This window comes from Columba livia, chromosome 1 (genome assembly GCF_036013475.1).
Source record: "Columba livia isolate bColLiv1 breed racing homer chromosome 1, bColLiv1.pat.W.v2, whole genome shotgun sequence".
Taxonomy (NCBI): domain Eukaryota; kingdom Metazoa; phylum Chordata; class Aves; order Columbiformes; family Columbidae; genus Columba; species Columba livia.
In genome coordinates, this window is record NC_088602.1 from 137,536,268 (window position 1) to 137,557,770 (window position 21,503).

General features: G+C 41.9%; 1 protein-coding gene across 3 annotated transcripts in view; it reads right to left on the reverse strand.

Moving 5' to 3' along the window:
• The window catches only part of SCUBE1 (signal peptide, CUB domain and EGF like domain containing 1), a 249,621-nt gene extending 231,104 nt beyond the window's left edge, over positions 1 to 18,517 (reverse strand). The window contains exons 1-6 of one of the 3 annotated variants that reach the window (XM_065050094.1): positions 18,377 to 18,517; positions 16,586 to 16,795; positions 15,285 to 15,474; positions 12,156 to 12,268; positions 10,488 to 10,552; positions 7,233 to 7,365 (exon numbers count right to left, since the gene is read on the reverse strand). The gene's annotated coding sequence lies outside the window, so the exon portion shown is untranslated. Of the gene's footprint in view, positions 1 to 7,232; positions 7,366 to 10,487; positions 10,553 to 12,155; positions 12,269 to 15,284; positions 15,475 to 16,314; positions 16,796 to 18,376 lie in introns of those variants that run through there. The other 2 variants (XM_065050093.1, XM_065050095.1) reach the window with 2 other exon arrangements.
• Positions 18,518 to 21,503: the final 2,986 nt, after the last annotated feature.

The window sequence follows — 21,503 nt, forward strand, 5'->3', positions numbered from 1 at the left end:
CAATGGCATTAGGAATAATTCAGACCATTATGCTTCAAAACATATCCAGCATCATTCAACTGGAACATCCAGGACCTTTTTCAGAGTTACTTTTACAATTAAGTTCCAGTAATAATCATTACCATTTAATAGCTATATCTACACCCTGTTAAACACATCTGCTTAAAAAGTGATCCTTGGCACTTAGGCTAGAGACACAGTGACCTGAACACACAATCCTGTATCCTGCTGATCCAAACTGGCACCTCTGTGTCCTTAAGAGGTTGTTGTTGTTATTTTATTGCAGCTTTCTAATCTGAAGTGTCCAAAAAGCCAGGGAGAAGCAGGACAGTGAGGAGGGTAAGGTCCACAGTCTATGGTATTGCAAGGTGCTCAGCCAAGTAAAATCAGTTAGTTGGCCCACTGAAGGACCATCACAAAGAACACCTCAGAGATACATGCTGGGGACATCAGCTCCGCACATCTCAGCTCCTGGCCCTTCACTATTCACCAGGACATTTTCTGTGCAAGAGACCACAGCTAGAGCTTCATGACTCCAGGAGCAGTATCTCAGTGGAGTACAGGGAAGAGAGATGAGGAATACACCAAACAATCATTGCTGCAGTGTGATCAACCACTGCTACATACAGCCACTTTCTTGCATGACAGAAAGTGTAGAGGGAATTCTCCCAAAATAATGATGCAACTTTAGTCTTATGGATATGGTAAACTTGTATTAATGGAGCTATGTAGCTGGTATCAACTTGTTTTCCAAGATCTGTAGAGCCAGATGCTTTAGAAATAAAACTTCTACGGTACGAACCTGTGTTCTTCGCCTCTGTGTTTTTCCAGCTCAGTTGAATTAGAAGTGCAACACCAGCTTAGAGTTCTCAAAGCCTTTGTAAGACTCAAGAGAAATGTGTGTAATGGTTTGGGAAGTCTCAGGCTTAGAATTCTAGTCATGGAGAAGAATGCTAGACTGAAATCTAAGTCTAGGAACATGCTCCCCAAGTCAAAAGTAATGACCAGTCTCTGCGCTATCTGGGTGGGCTGAACTAACACTGCAGAAAAATATATTGTAGAAGCAATTGTAGAAGCAGCACTGACAGCCTGATACAGCTCTACTCAAGTCAGCCTTCACCAGCAGAAGCTCTGATCCTTCTTCTCCAAACAACAGAAGAGAAATTAAAGCTGTTTATATTTTTATTTCCAGTGGAACTTCTTTAGCAAGCACAAAAAACAGTTTTCTAAATTGCATTTGCTAGTGCTTCAACACCTACAGCAGTTCTGCCCGACTCCACACAACAGCTTCGAGGGGTGGAGGGGCAGGGTCAAAGCTGTTAGTCACAATTCTGATAGTTTAAATAAGCACAAGTAGCATCAATGAGCTACTATGATCATATTCAAATAATGTTTCCAGGAAGAAGATATTGGTGCATCCTGGTTCTGTCCAGAATATGCTACAGAAAGCTTCTGGGCAGCAGGAGCTAGATGAAAAATGTAATTTTCATGCAACTGAAGATCACATTTTCAGCAAAATTAAAATTCTTGTGGGAATGATATGTTTGCTGTGATCACTTCCTATATTTATCTGAAAATCCCAAACTGAAATGTTTTAAGTCAATGCCTAAAAAAGTGGGGTTTCAATGGTAGTCAGTCATTTGTTTCTACAGAAGGAAAAAAAAGTCAGACATTGAACATCCAGGCCGAGTGTATGTTTGCTTTTCCCCTCACATCTCTCTTGCTCTCTGTCCAGCTTTTGTCAAGGGCAGAGTTCCAACTTTAGCCATAGTTTATAAGGTGCTTTTGTAAAATCCTTTATAAAAAATACCTGGGAGACAATAGATTATCTTATTAGGAACAAGAAAAGATCTGCCATTAAATAATGCAGAAAACTGAATAATCAAAGAGAATGGAATCTAACATCAGGGGTAGCATGTGATGTGTTATGTAGGCATTTGCCACAAACATCCTGACATCCTATACTTTGTCACAGCATTTGCATGTTGCATAATCCTTACTTCACTGTAATGCTTGCTTCGCATATTGAAATTATATATCATCTGCTTGGTGAGCGCAGAGAGACACAAGCTTCTCTGCTCAGGTTCTGACCTGGCTGGAGAGGAGCATCCCTGGCTTAGAAGCTGGGTTGGCACCGTTTTGCATTCTGAGAAGTTTATGTTGCCTCATGGCAAAATCTTTAGGGTGGTGATTATTTCACATACATTTGTATGAAACACAGCAGGACTGGTTTTGATTGGCCTTGCTAGCTTTGACTACACAAAAATAACAGTAATATGTTTTAGTTCACACACAGTTTCAACACCTTTTAGCAGTTTAAATGCAGTTGTTATTAGCAGGAAACCAAAAAAGTATCAGGAAAGGATTTCTAAGGAGTGCACATTAGCAATTTAAAACTTCTTGAGCTAGGGAAAGTTTAGATCCAGAACAATGTTAAACATATTACTAAACACTCTACATACCATGATTTCAGCAACCACTTTGATACTATATACCAAATTAATTCCTGATATGTAGTATTACAGTGGGGTTGTACCAAGAGGTGACTTTAACATGCTAACACTGTTCAGTGAGAAATGCATAGATGTACAAGTAAGCATCATGAAAACACAATTTCACTTCTCAGAATGTTTGTGTGTCCCTATAGGCATCAATGGTGCCCAGAGTACATTGGAACAGAGCTGGTCAGTGAAGACTACAAGTATAAAAACACAGAGGAAGAAGAATCGAAAGCCATTCCTTTAAGTGAACACCGTTTTGTCACAATTACATTTGAATATCTACAGTCCAGATTAGTTCTGAGTGTAAAAAATTACCAGAATCACCTTTCTCTGTGAGGTGATGCTCACCTTTGTCACAGATAATTTAAGAGTACAAATTGCCACATAACACTTATTCATCGCTGGCTCACTACTGAGCCAACATGATTTCCCCTTAGTCTCCAGAGCTGAACAGTTTGTGAAGAGGGTGATACAGACTGTGGTGCTGGGACAGGACACTGAAAGAAAAGAATGAGAACCACCAAAGGGTTGGACAGTTTTCCTGACTCCATAGCTGGCAGCTGCCAGATGTATGCCTTGTACTTCAGAGTACACCAAGAACAAATCTTTATATGAGTTCTGATACAGAGGATGACTGTGGCTTTCCTGGAGCCCCCTCTTTCACTGTACGGTGAACACAAGGTTTCTGCAAACACCAGCTTAAGCAGTTTTGCTCCCATCACCAGGAACTGAGGTTAGTCAGTAGCTCCTGTGCAGGCAGAGACACGGTATTAATCACAAGACGTTTGCCTAAGCAAGGAAGCACAATACTTACAGGCCACAGCTTGGCCAGCACTGAAGCAGAATGGAAAAGTGAATTTTAATCTCTTCTGGGTTACAAATATGGGGTTTATTGTTGCTATTCTCATTCCACTAGCCTTCATACTGAAACTAGTGTGGAAAGAGAAGACCATTTCATGTATTATACACAAATGTGAATGTTACTGTGCAAGGAGATTCACATTACTGTAAGATTCTTTGCTGTAATGTCTCACATTAACCAACATGCAGAAACCATATCCAAACAAACTGCTGACTACCAGCTACTACTGATCAGATTATTATTATTTTTTTAATATGTATTCAGGCTTGTGAGTAGGTGTCCCACACAGCTCTGCACTAATGGTAGTTTCCTTACAATGTAGAACAGCTCCTTTTTCTCATTTACCAACATGCAGCCGCAGATGGCCAGAGGTAAGTGGGAATCTTCAGGGCAGCCATATGGGACTAGGCACAAAGAAATACAGGAAAGTAACAAGACAGCTAACAAAACACGGTAGCACAGACAAAATTAACTTGGTACTCAACAGTATTTATTCCACTGTGAAAGTGCTACTAATCTCAACAGAATTTAAAGCTCCAGAGCATTTTGTCAATGATGCATGGCACAGATCTCTTTATACTGATGCAGTCAGCTTCCCGCCAGCATAAACCACCCATGTAGACAAGCCCACCATGAACATGTAGGGTGTTTACAGCGGTTTGCCTGTCATGCAGATTAAGTCTGAGCTGGAGCAGCCAATCGTTTTGATCTCCTGGCAGTGTGCAGGGCAGATGGAATATTAATCTTCCGAAATATCACACCATGCAATTTATAATCATCAAGGGACTGATGAGAAAAAATCAGACTGATATTATGGAAAATGGACAATTTAATAATCTGGTTTCAGCAGACTTAGAGGAATGGGTAAGAGATTCCAGACATATTTGAAGACTTCGAAGGCACCAAGGAAATAATCCATTTAATGCAATAAAAGTTCAGCCTGGAATTGCCTTATTTGCAGCTTGCTTGACATTTGCTGAAATTTTTTGTGCCAGTACAATAAAATTGCTCTCTCAGCATAATTAAAACACTCAGTAACGTATTATTGAATGAGACATTCAGTGTCTGACCAAACTTCTTGTCTCAGAACCTCAGACATAAAACATTTTAACATAAATGGGACATGAGAATTGAGCAGCAACATTTGAATGCAGAGACTGGTCAGAACTCCCATACCTCTTATGAGGCTCTACCATTCCAGGTTAGGTTCTCCTTACACTATAGGATGTGACTCCTGCTGTGCCCTGCTCTCTTTCAAAATCACACTGGAAAAAATTCAATTCACAGTCTCTTTTTTTTTTTTTCGGATGGACTGCTATTGGCACACTGTGACACCTCTGTCCAGAATGGAAGCTTGTTAGCTACATTGTGAATCAGAGACAGGCAGATGGCCTGTGGGTACAGGTCAGTTTGCACATGCTGCAGCTCCCTGTGCAGTGGCTGAACGGTACCACAATACTAGACCATCAAACTAATATTTATTACTTTATTTTGTCTTCTTAGACCAATGGGTATAACCCAACCTCAGGTATCCACTGACAGAATGCATCCTCTGACTGGACATCGAAAGGCAATGACACAGGTTCTTATTCAACAGCCACTGCCTGTAAAAATCTCACGGACAGGAAGAAAGGAGTCATGGTCCACAGCCAACAAAAGTCAAGAGCTTAACATCTAATGCAAGCACAAAGACAACTGGGATTCTCCTCTCTCGGCTGTTCAAGACAATAGAAAAAAATATCTTGTCAACAAAGGCTGTCAGTGCACTGCAGCTTATCCATGAACCAACATCCTAACACAACTAGCTGGTATTGTACAAAACGGTGACTACACAGAATCATTTGCCTTTTTTGTGTAATGTAGTGCTTTCATATGTTTCCCCAGACCTTGGTTTGCAAATTGGCCTCTTATTTCACCAATGAAATTGAAAGACAAATCAATATTAGTAAAGAAAGTACAGAACCTGTGAAGTGTAACAACAATTATTTGCTATTTCAGGTAAAAGGGCTATATTGAATAAAGATTAAAGAATAATTGATTGAAGAACACAGATGACAAGGAATTATACAGTCCATTTTATTTGCCTAAAACGAAGTGTTCCTGACAAAAGGATGGATTTGCTTTTACTCAGAAACACCATCCAATTCTTGAAATGCCAACAGAAAAAATTTTGGGAAGTACAAGTGTGGTCTAATGTCAAACAAAGGATGTCATTTCAAGTCATGGCACATCCTTCATTTGGTCCACAGATTGCACCACACAGCTACAGACAAAGCAGTGCCTAGAACTTTGTGGGTGGCAACACAAAGGAGGCATAGAGACCCTCTGGATATATTACAACACTATGGTACAACTCTGTTTATTAAGTCAATCTTTCATTCTCCGCTTTAAAATGTCTACAGTTATTTTCCCCCTTCCATTCTCCTCCAGTTCAGTTGTACAAATGGATTATTTGAACAATCCTAACTCAGGCCACCAGCACCAAGGCTGAACCTCAGCTCTATCCTGTAGAGCTGCAGCAGGACACTGCATGGCTGCAGCATTCGTCCCCTCCCTACCAAGGGGCTGCAGGGCTCCTGGGAAGCATCCTTAACGAATGAGAGGTATATTCCACTCCTGCTGAATTCTAGCTGCTTCCATGCAAAGAAAATAGAGGATTTACTGGGTGCCTTGCTGAGGTCTCATGGTTTCTGTCCCTATGATTGCTTCTGTTGATGGAAGGAGGCTGGCAAGAGCTCCAACATTACTGCCTGGTTAACAAGAATCCACCTGAGCAAAAGACCACCCTACGGGAGGAACTGCCCCCCACTATAGGGATGACAGTGATGAGAGGGACTGAGCAACTGTACAGAGTAATTCAAACTGTTTGCCCTACAGGAATTCCAGCCCCTTAGACATGCTCTTCCACCCAGAAAAGTAGTGACACTTTTTTTCTGTTTGTCCTGTCTTTTTCCTTCTTGCATACTCCCAGGTAGTGTATGTAATTTCAATTTGTATGCTAAAGCATATTCCAACATTCCACAGAGGCGTCATTCACTACCTTTTAGGATACAGTGATTAAAGTCACCAACAATGAGATTTTTCTCTCTCTTGGAATGTTTTTGTTGTCACACATAACTCATGTAAGATTTGTGCGGGGTTTTTCTGTCATAATTCTCACAGGAAAATGAAACAATATAAAAGCAGAATAATAGAATAATGGTGGTTGCAGTGTGCTGCTGACCTGCTGTGGGGTGAATTACTGCTCAGTAATTAGAGCTCCAAAGGCCATTCCATACTTTTATGTGCTGCACTAGCACTGGTACGACATTGCTTCCTGCTCCAACACTGATGCAGAGGTGATAATTATTTGCAAGACTGCTTCCTAGCTATCCACACAAGATGTGCTGGTTAAAAAAGTACATCTCAAACATCATCCTTGTCTTAGAAAGTGACGTAAGGAATCATAAAAAAAGCATTATCACCATCTGGATCAAGTCATGGTTATTTTTAGTTTGTATCATTTACCAGAGAATCGCTGGGTTATAAACACAGTCAAACATAAATTTGCTATCACAAGGAAAGGCAAGGAAAAAAGCAAACACTTTAGACAGATGTGCTCCTATAGTCCTGATCTTTATGCTGCCAATACAAATAAAAATGATTAAAGCAGAGATGGCTGTAACTGACAGTCCCAGATATTTGAGATCAATAGAGCAATACAGAATGTATAATGTAACTTTGGGTTAATTGCTCTACTTGGTGTGGCCAGAAGTCATATCCTTCTCTAAGTACAATAACTCTCTTATTAGCTGCATAGGCCCAGGAGACCCTGGCTTGATCCATATATAATATTGATATATGTGATAGAATTACAGAAAAAAACCTACCTGGTGGTTTCTCACTCTGCCAGAATTTGACAGCTCTATGTCAGCCTCAGGAGACCATTGAGTCCCTTCAGAGCAAGGCACAGTACATTGCAGTGGATTATTTGGGTCTCAGCTGCAGAGCTGTGGTGTCTTCCTGGTTTCAAAAAGGACACAAGAGCTCCGTGTGAGTGGGGGACATGACACTTTCAGGATGACGACAGCAATAGCATTTTCTATCTATTTCTAGTTTTTAAAGCAACAGTAGGAAAAAGTCTTTTGATGTTGTTTTGGGGACGAGTGAACAATAGTAAATGATGTGGGACACTACAAAAGGCAAAGGTGAAAATTAATAAGTATTTGACCAGGCTACAGATTCTTGCTGCTGAACTTAAGGCCATGTGTTCACTGCCATCTCGTTGACTTCCACCCACCCAGGAAGGGACATTGTTACACCAAATCAGCAGGAGCAACATTGACAGAGGGGAACAGAGAGCAGGTAATTAAAAAAAAAAAAGATAAATCCTTTGTACCCCAGTAAGATAGTCTCATCATGATCTTTAATTAGGATTGGTGATCTCATTGAAACACTCTGGGCAGTCTTAAGGCTGTCTCAAGGGGTAACCCACAAAACCACATTCAGCTATCTGTAGAAATTGAGAAGGAGCCTTCAGATAAGAACTGCACAAATATTTTGAATTGTCACTTCAGTCGGCTTCCTCTTAAGACTATTTGTAGGGGTCCCAGTGCATGCAGGCTTGGTCCTACAGCCAGAATCTGGTTTACCATCCTAGTGATGCTGCAGTCAGAAAGGATTTCATTTCTTCACTGAGTCGTCTCATTGAGGCTGCATGGAATTAAGATTATATTTTTTCCACAACTACTTGAAAACCACCATTCTTGTGAATAATGTTGTGCACTCTGTATTGATTTGACACAGTTTAAGTTACAGGTATTAAAATGCCAGGAAATTGCCTTGAACAGTTAATTAAGAGGCGTCTTCCAGCTGAATACAAATTTAGGCTTGGTCTTAGTCTCTGAAAGTGACCACCAGTATCAAACTTACAAAAAATGCAGGCTGGCAGAAAGCAGCAGAGCACAGCAGTAAATCTGCACAGTTATTAGTCTTCTAGACGGCTGTTACAAATACAGCAGAAGCTGATGGATCTACATAATCTCAAATGTAAAAAGTCACACTTTTCATTCAGAGGAGTATTTTACAACCATTAATTAAACCTCATGACACTGTAGGGAGTTAGTAAAATGCTAATGCCAGTTTTGCAGATGTGTAAATTAGCTCATTTATCACTCAATATTTGAATGTACTTGATCACATCCAGGGAAAACTGAGCAAGAACCTTTGTATCAACTCATTTTCCTATGCTAGAAGATATGGTATCACCAGAGACTTAGAAAAGGAACAGCCCATTTAAAAAAAAAAAATAATCAAATTACTTGGGTAGTAAAGACTGTTTAATCTTTTACCTTCCCCCAACAAAATTTAAAATAAATATTCTCCCTCTAGTCTGCCTAACACTTCAGAAAAAAGATATACAAGTTTAGGTATGAAATGTAACTGTTTCTCTATGTTATTTGCCTACTAAACATTTTCCAAGAGTCCTTTTTCTGTAGAGATAATCAGAGATAAGTGTGATTAAATTACCACTATACTTTGAAGTCAACCCACTCCTAGATGCAAAGAAGCAACACTAGTGCACAACAACATATGACTATGATTTCCAAGGACACGGGAAAGGCAGATGAGAATTCTTGATTTTTGGAGAATTCAGAAAACCTCAAGCCCATTTGCACTAGCTGACAATTTTAGTTAACAGTGGAATCTTTCAAAAGAGGAGATACATTGAAAGAGTAGATGAAATAAAATATTTGGTGTTGTGCGCCCTCAATGCCATACTTCGTAAAGAGTAATAAGTTTGACCTTTGAAGTCAACAGACACTTGAATAACTGGCAAAAGGACTGGTGATATCTCTAACATATGGCACTTTACGGAAGTGTTAAGGAAGACCTGATCTTGTAATTTAGTGGGCAGGAAAGCAGCTGAAGCTGAGTGGTCCTAAGGCTTTCAGCTCTCTGCCCACTTCCCATCTGTTTCAAAATCCGGACCCAGCAGATACATTGCAGAATAACCATGTCACTGATCACACAAAACTATATAGTGTCTCCCCACCGAGCAGTATCCTATTTTGGTTGCAAAACCTTTGGGAAAATATAGCAGATGCTGAACAGGTAACTGAAAGGGACAATGAAAATTGCTGGTAAAGCTGCAGAAGTCTGAATATGATTACTACTAAAATTACAGCCATACAACTTACTAAGCCACGGGTAACCAGATCTCATGTTCCAGGCAGAAAGCTGAGTCCCACACCACCTAAAGTGATGCTTACCTCAGTTCTCTTCAGCCTTAGTTAGTCATGCTTTGGCTAACTGTTGGTAAACTTATCCAACTTCCTTTGAAGCATCATGTCCTGACAGCTGCTAGGAACAGGATATCTGACCTGATAGGTATAGCAAATTCTAAATTCCTGGAAAGGCCTCCTTTGAGCCTACCCTTTGGTATTTCCTTTCCTATGGAAATGGGCAGAAATGTCAGCCTCCTTGGAAACTGCAATTAATCCAGTGTGAGGAGCTCATTGCTCATAACAAAGATGCAGACTTTTTTTTTTTTTTTTCTCAGCACATCTACTACTCAAATATTCTGGTCAAGCCACACACAGTAGGTTCAGCTTAGAGCTTAAAGCCAGAAAGTGCTCCAGGGCTGTGCTCTTGACCGTGGTGAGTGCTGCACTAAACAAATATCTGACATGTATCTGAGACTTATTCACTGGAAGGATCCCAAAATGTTTTGCATGTTATATATAGGAATCACTTCATCTGCCACCAAAATGTGGTTACATCTGAAGTGAAAGGGAGGGCAGAGAACAGAAACACTGCAGCAATAATGTGAAAAACACATCAGCTAATTTTAAAGGCAGATGAATTGTCATTTCTCGAGCCCAAATCAGAGCCTTTGAATCCAACTTATTTAACCAAAGATTTCACAAAAGTCTTCAGTGATGCCCTTTTGTTAAGTTCTTGGCTCCCCATTACTGTTGAAATGCAGTGGTCCTGCGCAGCAGCTCTGATGTACATTTGTCCTTTCACCATAATACCATTATTTTAAATACAATTTGGAACACCAGGAGGACTTGGCATGATGACACTAACTTGAAACACTAGACATAAGGCAGCACAGAAGCAAAAGACTGATAATAGATTACCTGACAACAGACATCCCTGTAGTTCCAGTGCTTCAGTCACAGATGAGTTCCTCCTCTCAGCAACCCTGTAAAGATAATCAGTTACACAGAGAAGGAACCAAAGGCTCAGGAACACTCCCATCTTCTACACCCAGCAGCTCTTTTTCAGGTGACACCACAGTGCCATAGCCTCATCAAAGCCTCTAGGCAGAGGCTGAGGATTGGCCCCTCTCTCCCTGAGGACTCGACAAGCCCCCTTAGGGTTTGGTGCCTCAATTGCTCAGGCCTAAAGTATTCTCATGGTCGTGGAACAGGACTGACAAGGTGCAGTTTGGTGGCTTTGTTTCTGGCTGTTGCTTCATCAGTGAAGTGTTTCAGGACAGCTTCTTAACTGCTGCTAGGCTGTAGCAGTTCCTGCCTATTGTCCACCACAGAACTGGAGCTCTCCTTTGGCTCTTTCCTAATACCAAACACTCCATCTCATCATGGGGCACCCACCCCTCCCTTCAGCTTAGCTGAACAACTCACATTGGGAAGGAAGCATCTCCAAAGCAGCAAGAACAATGCTAGCGCTGGAGGAGCAAGCCAGTGGCTCAACACAACTTTACATCACCAGTGGCTTTGAATTGCTATAATTCCTCTTCTACCTATAACCATGTTTCAAAGGGACTACACAGCTCACAACTCACGTAATTAGTTCTAGAGCTTTTCACCCTGAGGTTACAAGTTCACTATCTCCCTAAACTAAGACTGAAAGCTCCCCTTTCATGATTTCACTGACTTAGGTCTGTTGGTTGCAGGACAGTTCTCTCTGCCTTTTTCACCAGAAGTTTGGCATTTTTTTTTAATAGAACAGCATTGTTTGGGTGCAGCAAGTGTGGGGCTACTACTCAGGAAGACAAGGAAACAACACAAGGTGGGCAGTGACCTCACCAACCAGACACAGACATGTAGAGAAGGATGCTGAAAGCAACAAGTCCTCCCCAGCAAGCACCAAGCAAGGTAACAAGGCAGGTCCAAGGTCAGGCTAGGAAATCCAAATACCACAGGAACAGCACTACAGACAGGCAACCTGGCAGCACAGGTCAGGCCGGGACACAAGGCTCAGCCTAAATGGGTAAGGGGTGTGTGGTGGCGTTTCCAGGTGAGGCTAGTCAGGACCACTAAGGTCCATGGTGTTACTCTGAAGTGACCACACCTATTTAGTGTTCCCAGGGCCCTAGAAAGCATTTTGGTTGAATACTTTTCAAAGAAGTGTGTTCAGATTAAAAAAATCTGAAAACTTTTCACACAGATCAATTTTGGAATTGTGGAGTTGAAAAGCATGTAAAGAAAATGTCTAGATGTAATAAAAATGCACTATCATTTTTAAGGCTTTTACTTTCAACAGAATTTTATGAGGGACAGAAAAGTATAAAGTATTTCTACTTGTCTTTCCCAAGTAGATAGGAGTTGCACAAAGCAAATCTAGCACTGTGTTGGACAGAAATGACCATGAAGAGAGCAGGATCTTTCTTTTCTGTCTTCAGAAGACTACATGTTAAGTCAGTGAACCTCTGAGAACAGTCTAAAACCCCAAGTCTTGCCAGGAATGCAGGATTTCCCCCACCGTATCAATTAATTGACTCCTCAAGTGAGAGGAGCTTTTTTGCAAATACATGATGCTGCAAAGGAGCTGAGGAAACTTACTTGGAATTTCTCCTGTGAAATAAACTTCAGAGGCAGATTGATAGCTAGTTCAGAACAGCAGGAAAGAAATAGATGCTGCTCCTAGCAATGAGATACCTCTCCTGTAGATAAAACTAACAGTTATAAAAGATTAATTCATTTGCATTAAAACAAAAAACAAAAACAAACAGTGACTGTGAAAAACCTATCTTTTCTCTGAAGGATACATTTAAATTCAACCGCTTCTGACTGAAGCAAATACATAGTTTGAAGCTTTCTGCCTTGTCCATTCTGCTCCATTCTGCTTTATTTAAAGCATTTCTGACCCTGTTTCCTGGCAAGCTACTCTAAGAATATAGGCAGTCCAGTTACATGTAGTTTGATTTAGTGAAGATGTGTGTGCTCACATGTCCTTCAACATTTGCAATTTTTTTTCAAGACTCAGCTTTTGGGGTTATGTGAGCATGTGAAAAAAATCTCAACTTCCATTTAGAAAAACGGAAAAAGCAAAAATAAGTAAGTTTTTAGTCCCTGTGGTTGCAGAGAAACATTTTGAAAATATGGATCATAAATTCTCACAAGTCAGAAGACAAATTAAAAGAACCTTATGTTTATTGTTTTAAGATTTCACAATTCTTAAGCCAGTCACATAATTTAGGCAGTGTGGTGGGTGTCTGCTCAATGATATCTGAATGCCTGGTTTGGAAATGCTGGACTTTATAGTATTATTATTTCCTACCTATTTTATATTTATAAGTATTGAGGCCTAAAATTCCAAGTTTCAGCAGAGTAGAACGCTTTCTTCTCCTGAGGCGATAAATCCCTGAAAATAATGGAAATACTGGCAGAACTTTAACTATACTGTCTCAAATGAGACACTGTGATTTTTACTTTCTAATTAAATGCATATTTCTTTCAAAATCGGTTCTTTTATAACTTGTAAATCATTTCAGTGGCAGCTCAGAGGGAAATAAGGGGAATGTTGATCTTGGCAAGCAAAAAAGAATTTTCATCTGAACTTAAAATTCTTAAAACCTCTTATCCAAACAGTATGTAAGCTGTTAGAGAGCTCTTTAAAATAAAGGAAAAAAAAAAAAAAAAAAAGCATCAGCCAATTTAAGCTTGCAAACAAATTGACAGGTATTCTGCTGCCTCCCTGTGGAGACTGGGCTGCCTTCACCTAGAATTTATTTTGAAACCAGAATCAAGTGCAAGAGCATTTTCAGTTCAAGCCAATTTGAAAGACTATTTCTAAACACCTTTGTCTAGCTAGTAAGTACAAAAAAAAAGGACTGGAGCACTACAGATGAATGCTGAAGGATGTCAAAGTACTCACTGGTCAGCCTCACAGGAGGAAATGCCACTAAGGTGCACTCTGGTGCGGGTGGCTGCCCCGTCCCCAAGCTCTGTATCTGTTGGTGGGCTGGGACTGAACTTTGAGTGACCAAGGAACCACTGTGGCATTCTGCTACACATTCCCACTACTTCTAAGCTTAGGAAGAAAAAAAAAGTAAAGTTTTCTACTGGTTTAGCCCCAAACCTTGCTCTCTAGAGCTAGAGCAGGTAGGGGAGCAGTAAGCTGGCAGCACTGCTGAGATAGATGGGCTCAAACTGCTATGAAAATGTAACTTCCACTTTGGTCTCCCTCATCCCTGTGGGGCACAGCAATTCTGTGCTATTCCTGAGGAAAAACTATGGAGAAAATAACTCTGACCCTTCACTGAAGGAGGAAGACAACACTCATTTTACAGAAGACAGTAGCACAGCCAAGAGGTTCTGTAGAAGCCTTTTTTAGGGAGAGAAGTGTGGTACTGTCCTGGAGTGACCAGGCGCAAAGCATGCGCACAAGGGGAAGACAGGGCACCAGATGCACTTCTTGGCTAGCGCTGGAGGAGATATGAGCTGCTGTTGACTCAGCAAGCAGTGACTGCCAGAGTAAGGGCAGGTCAGCAGGTCAGCACTGCCCTGTCTGCCCTTCTTTAGCACTGGAAGATCAGACCTTTGTTGTTCCTCATCTTGTATTTCTACTTCCTAAATTTCCTCAGCAACTGGCACTGTCACTGCCATCACCCAGATGCAATAGGGCCTTCACTGGTATTTCTATGGGGGAAGAAAGAAGAGATGGTGATCAGATTCTCCCTCATCTGAGCCACCCGAGTGAGTCAAACCACCCTCCAGAGATGCACTGCTCCTTAAGAACTGAATTACTGTCAGGGGGAAATCTTTCTCTACTGATTATAAAGCAAGCTCAGGGGAGATTCTTGATTTACGTGCCTGGAATTATAGGGGATTAATAATAACTGGATAAGCAAGGACCAGGAGGACAGCTTACTGACCCACTAAACATACCCAGGAAAACACAGCACTGACTACATTAGCTTCTCTGCGGCACTTTCCCAGGAATCATGACAAGGCAAGTCCACAGGAGTGCAGGTCCAATGGAGAGTTCTGCCATTTGTCCTGTGCAAAGTGGAGCGCCTGCTGTCCAGGCCAGCACAGACTGTGAGATCACTGCCTCACCCTCAAATCTTCCAACAGAACTTGATTAACCCCCCAAAACTGCAGAAGGCCATAATGCATGTTCTGCCAACAGTTAATATAACTAAGAATAGGTATTCCCAGCAATAATTTCCCACAGAAATTTTCTGTCACATATTCCTCATATGGTTTTAAACATATGAGGGCATACCTAGTCCATAGAGTTGTAATGTAGAGCAAGGCATCACCCAGCTTGGAAACTGCTTAAGGAGATATCAGAGCAATCCACCTGCAGAAGTAGCTTAATCTTCAAATATTCACAATCTGTTTTATTAGAACTAAATGGTGCAGCAAGCTCAAAAAATATCAACTCCTAAAAATATACGATTGCCTTTTTGGCACAAAGAGTCTTAATCTGTACATAACTCTTTGTCATATCTCTGACCATGCTGATGTGCAAACATTAATTCCTGTTTTGCTTCTCCCTTTCCCTGATCTTTTTTTTTTTTGTATTCCTGTGAAAATGGCACATTCTCACAGAGAGCTACTTTTTCTGTCTAGGATGGCCTCATGTCCATGGCTCAACAGTCCTGGAACAAAGGCTTTACCTAGTGAACATAGCCCCACTGAGTTCATAATTACAGAAAAAGCAAGGAGGACGTGGGATCTCACCTGATTTACACCCTCCATGATGATTATGTGAATTTACTCATCCAAACCAGATTTCAGCCGAGCAAGAGACAGCAGCACCAGCAATGGCTCCATTTTCCACTTTGTGTAACTAGGGAAGCCAGCTGGCAGGATTATTTTCTTCCTGCCAGATTTCTCACTTTTTAAATTTTTCTTTGCTTCTGTTGAAACTCTGAAAGAAAATTTCAGTTTGCAGATTTTGACTAAAAAAGCGAAACAACTTCCACAAAACAGCAGACACTTCATGGAAGGGGAAAGTTATTGAAAACCTAAGAAAAACACTACAATAATTCTTAGTACCACATTTAGAAGCAAAGACTTAAAATGTTATTTGCTATCTTACATCTGTCTTTTCCACAGGAAGAAAGATTTTGAAAAAAAAAGGGGGGGTGAGGATTTTTGGAGGGGATTTATTCCAGTTCCACGTTCTCTAAACCCCTTTTTCTCAAAGAAAAGGTCACAGAACTTGAAATAGAGTGTGTGGGAAGAAATGTTCTATCACCATGTTTCTTCTTCCATATAATAAAAAGGAAAACATAATAAAGTAAGTAAAGAGCAAAAAGCCCGCTCATTTGCTTTCTCCATTAAAAAAAAATAAAATTGGAACACAAGCCTTCTCTCACATTTCAAGTAAAACAAGGAAAGCAAATCCCTTTTCCAAGGGAAAAGATAAATTATGAGGAAAAATGGTTTATGGTGCTTTCTGTTTTTTCATGCACTTTTTCACCTGTGGGTAAGGAAAAAGAACGGGAAAGTTTTAAAAAAGCAGGAATTCTGCCCCCTTTGCCCAATAAAAGACTGACTATTTTTAAGGAGTCAAATGTTCCTGTTTTTTTCAAAAGCCTCAAACACTGTCTCAAAAGCTTAAAAAAAATCCATAAAATATTTACTTTTTAATGCATCACTTCCGAGGCTGAATTAGTGATTAATGAATGACCTAGAAGAAGATCCCATCTAATGACTGGTTTATAGATTGAGTGGGGAATCTATCTATGCTTTTATGTCTACCTACCTACTTATCACATATCTGAGTATTGCCTTGATACAGGTGTTTCTTCAGCCTGTGGCTGTCAGATCAGACTCTGTGCTTAGCATTTTCACCCAAATATTAATAATGGGCAAAAGGATTGAGAGCTTGGTAGAGTGGTACAGATGAACTACTGTGGCTGCATGTGGTGTGGTCTTTAGCGGAAATACTTGAGTCCATGTTTAAGGCTTCCAGGGCTGAGGATTTGAGCAGTGGCATCCTTCCTTCCACTCTCCTGAGTACAATACACAGTTACCTGAAGAGCACAAACAGGCAGAGGATTCGTGTATTTCCTGTCTTTGGAAGGAGTGCATTAAACTACGGAGCTTCTTTTCACAAGGCCCCATTCCCACACAGGACAATCTGTTGGATCTCAGTTGTAAAGCTGAGCACAGGGCTCATAGTTCGGACAAACGACTGGCCACAAATCAAATGGAAACTGGTGCAGGCAGTTCTTCCAGTTAGTCTGAAAGGAAAAAGAAGAAACATGTTTTGGGTGCAGCCTGTGTGTAGTACAGTTAATTTATCCCCTTTCCTGTCACAGAGTTATAGAATCGTTTTGGTTGCAAAAGACCTTTAAATCCAATTGTCAACCCAAGACTGTCCAGCTCACAGGCAGCTGCCTTGCCTGGGCAGCTCGTCTCTTGGGAGAGGGACAAAACAGCTCAGCTGTTGACCTCATTAATATTTATAAAATATGTAAAGGGTGAGTGTCATGAGGATGGAGCCAGGCCCTTCTCCATGACAACCAATTACAGGGCAAGGGGCAATGGATACAAACTGGAACACAGGAGGTTTCACTTCAATATGAGAACAAACTTCTTCTCAGTGAGGGTGCCAGAGCACTGGAACAGGCTGCCCAGGGAGGCTGTGGAGTCTCCTTCTCTGGAGACATTCAAAACCCGCCTGGACGCCTTCCTGCGTAACATTATCTAGGTGTTCCTGCTCTGGCAGGGGGATTGGAGTAGATGAACTTTCAAGGTCCCTTACAATCCCTAACATTCTATGATTCTATGATTCTTTCTTCACCTACATACATGATCTAACCGGGTACTCCTTGGCCCCACCAGATTTTGGCTAACTGGTGCTCAGACAATCAGGTGCTTTGGAGCAGGTTACCGTGAACAGAGGATGAGAATAACTGCCCCATGGAGAAAACTTCCAAGAAAGCACCTCGCAGGGGATGCTCACCCCATGGGGCTCAGCAATGCTCCGCACTGCAGGGCTGCAAACCTCTCAAGCAAAGCCGGGAGAAGATTTCATAGAGACATAGAATCATTCTGGTTGAAAGAGACCCTCAAGATCACCAAGTCCAACCATAACCTAACTCTGGCGCTAAACCATATCCCTAAGAACTTCATCTCAATGCCTTTTAAACACCTCCAGGGATGGTGACTCCACCACTTCCCTGGGCAGCCTGTTCCAATGCATGAGAACCCCTTCTGTGAAGAAATGTTTCCTAATATCCAATCTGAACCTTCCCTGTGCCTTCCCTGGCACAACTTGAGGCCATTTTCTCTTGTCCTATCACGTGTTACTTGGGAGAAGAGACCAACACCCTCCATGCTACAAGCTCCTTTCAGGTAGTTGTAGACAGCGACAAGGTCTCCCCTCAGCCTCCTTTTCTCCAGGCTGAACAGCCCCAGCTCCCTCAGCCGCTCCTCATCAGACTTGTGCTCCAGGCCCTTCACCAGCTTCCTCACCCTCCTCTGCACTCTCCAGCACCTCAATGTCTTTCCTGTAGTGAGAGGCCCATTTTCAGCAGAGCTGTGAGAAATGCAGCAGTTGTGCCCAATGTGAAGTGACTAACGCTGGGGTTTGCGTGCACCCAGCCTCACGCCCAGCCCACGGAGGGAAAAAGTGGGTGTGAGGAGCCAAGAGGCCCTGAAACTAACGAAACCGTGCGCACAGAAGAGTGCAACCCGTCGGGCTTTGCCCTAAGTACAAACGCCATTTCCCACCCGCGCCGCTGCCCCGCGGCTCCCTGAAGGCGCATGAACCCCGGGGATGGCCGACACGCAACGGCTGGCGCTGCCGCCAGGCTCACCCTTCGTGTTGGTTGCAACGAGCCAGCAGCTGCCCGCCCGTCCGACCTCCCCCGCTGCCGCCGCCGCCGCCGCAAAACGCGAAAGCGCCTTCGTGAGAAGCGCGGGGACCGCCTCCGCCGAAGAGCCCGGGCGGCCTCGGCCGCTTCCCGCCCGCTCAGCGGCCTGAGGGCGGCGCGGCCGCTCCCGCAGCGCGGCCACCAGGGGGCGCCGCCGCCTGCTGTTCGCCTCAGACCCGCGGTGTGAGAAGCTGCCGCGTTACCGGGTTTTGGGGCGACGTGTTTTTTTTTTTTCTGTGTTTTTGTTGTTGTTGTTGGTCGGTTGGTTGTTTTCCTACCCAAATCCTTACCGCGAGGTGGGGGCTGACAGGAGGGTGTCTGCCCCCGCACAGCGGGCGGTGGGTGAGGAGGCAGCTGCCCGTTGAGGTCTTGTGGTCGGGAGAGGGGGAACGAGCCGCGTGTAGCGCCCGCTGCCACCAGAGACCCGAGGTTTTGAGTTATTTACCCCCTGTTATAGGTCAGAGTAAAACCAAATATTTTCAGGACCTCACAGGAAGTGCTTTTCAATGCCCCTCTTCCGACTAAATGTCTCGAAGAGCCTACTGAAAAAAAAAAAAAAGGCAGTTTGGAGGTGAAATATCTTAATTAAACACACTATTTACACATTTTTCTTATTTTTACCTTGCTCCCAGGTATCAAGAAGAATGTATGATGCCAGTGCTCACTGAGGCATTGCTGTGGTGCAGGAGACAAACTTCCCCTTTCCTTAAAAAAAATAATTAAAATAGCTATTTCTGAATTCCAATTGAAACAGCTTTTTGTTTGTTCTAATGAAAAAAAAAAAGACATCTTGACACTTCAGTCTATAAAATAACATTTCTATGCGTGCTACTGGCTTGTTTTGAAATAACATGAGTAATACACAGAAAACCAGAAAGGCTGATAAATGAAGCCTGTGAAGCAGACCCTTGATTTTTTTTTTCCCAAAGTGAAAAAGATCATTTCACTCATTAAGTATTGATTTAAATGAAATTGATTTGAATGTAATGAACAAAATTAGATTTTTTGGAAGTAGTTTTTAAATGGCAAATTTCTGGCCAGCTCTGTCAGTTTTGCTATATCTGTGATAGTCTGCAAATTTCTCAGTTTCAGGGAATGTTCCTTTATTTCTTAACACTTTTGAAAGTCTGTTTTTCTCTCCTTAAATAAGTATGCATTAATTATGGTTCTGCTGGAGTGATGGAATACAGGCCTCCACGCTTTCTCTGTTTTAGCTCTATATGTTTCTATCCATAGGTTTACACATCTACACATATAGATGTGTTCAGAGCAGTGTAGACTACATGGAGTTTCATGGAGACAGACGGATTAAAAAGTCACAGTTCTCACTTCACGTCTCTGCTGGAACAAGTCTGTGGTTCCATCTCTGCGTAGCAAAGCATGCCTGGATCCACGGCAACATCACTTTTAATGACCTCAAGACGCTCAACAGAGATTAATCACTAAATTCTGCATAAAATTGGTTGGAATTGCTGTTTCAAACCTTTCCTGAAATTAAAAATAAATAATAAAAAAAAAAGGTGATGTTCCAAGGAAAAAAAATGTTGTCAGAAAAAAATAATCATTCAACACAATTCTAAAGAATTCTCCAAGAGGTTAAAAGCACTGAGTTGAATGAGTTTCTTATCTTCGCTTATTCCTTTTAAATAAACACATACCTAAAACAAAGGAGTATCTGCCTAAAGAAAAACGTGAAAAAGGTACCTTTTTTTTAACTTGCCTTTGATTTTAAAAACCTTTAGAATCTTTATATTCAAACTATTTGCTGCAATCACAAAACCAGCCATTTTTGAGGGGATATAATCATGTTTCCAGACACAGAGGCAGCCAGGGAAACGCTGCACGTTGTGACAAACAGCAAGAGATGGCGGCCCTTGCGGAGGGATGCTCGGGTGGTGGGGAGCCGCAGCGAAAGCTGTGGCTGTGATGTGCGTCACTGCTGGCGGCTGAAGGGGCGAAAACCAAGGAAGAGATGACTGACACAGTAGAGTGTCCACAGAGTGAGTCCCCGCACAGGTTGCCCTGGGCCAGCAGTGGGACAAAGCCCGCGCAGCGGCGCAATGGGCAGCTCCGTTCATCACCAGCAGCACTGCACTGAAGGAGGTGGCCCCAACACCTTCTGCTTCTTGGCTGCTGGTTGCTGGACTGCCCTCAAGCTTTGCAGGTATTTATAAGCACCATTGTTTTCAAGTGGGGCTGGGGACCTCTGTTTGGAAGAAATTAATACATTATTTAATTTGGAAAGCGTATAAATTCCTTTTTTAGTTCATTACTCTTCACTCTCCGGTGAAAGCAGCTCTGTCATTACAAGTAAGACTGCTTTGATATTTACCTGAGCTCAACGAACGCCATTTCTCAATCTTACTGAAGACGACAAGTAATAATTAGGAGGGGGAACACTGTCTGAGGAATAAAGGATAATAACAAAGGCAGCATTGCATCTGTTGTTAAAATACTGAAATAAAATAAGACTAGGCTTGTACTATCCCATTTTCTTTTACAAATGGTTTGGATTTAAAGCTGATTAATCTCTTGTATAGCATTATCACCACCTTCTTTAAATGAATGTTCTTGCCAGGTCAGGTCTGGGAGATGAAAGAAATATGTTTATTTTTAAATTTCTGTCACAATAAAGTTAAAATAACACAGGTACCTTCTAGTGAATCACATATCACACTCATACACTACCTCTGCTGAAATTTGTGGACAGAAAAGATGATACTTCTATTGGGATCACGTGCTGTTCGGAGATCAATTCCGGTGGAAGGCAGCATGTTTCAAGAGAGTAAGGAACAGGGGAGGCAGCAGACCACAACCCAAGCACTGGTTTTGTTATGTTCCAGATACGAGGTAAACAGAGTTACTCCTCTGTGACTCGGTTCACTCCTCATTGTTTGCCATAACTATTTTATCATAAACTCTTTGGATGCAGAGACTGTTCCTCCTCATGAGTACACAGTGCTTAGGATGGTAGAGTTTCAGCTTAGGCCTCTATGTTCTACTGTAATACAAATAATAAATGAAAAGCTTATTGTGCCTTCATACTGAAGACAGGGCCTCAAATGCATCA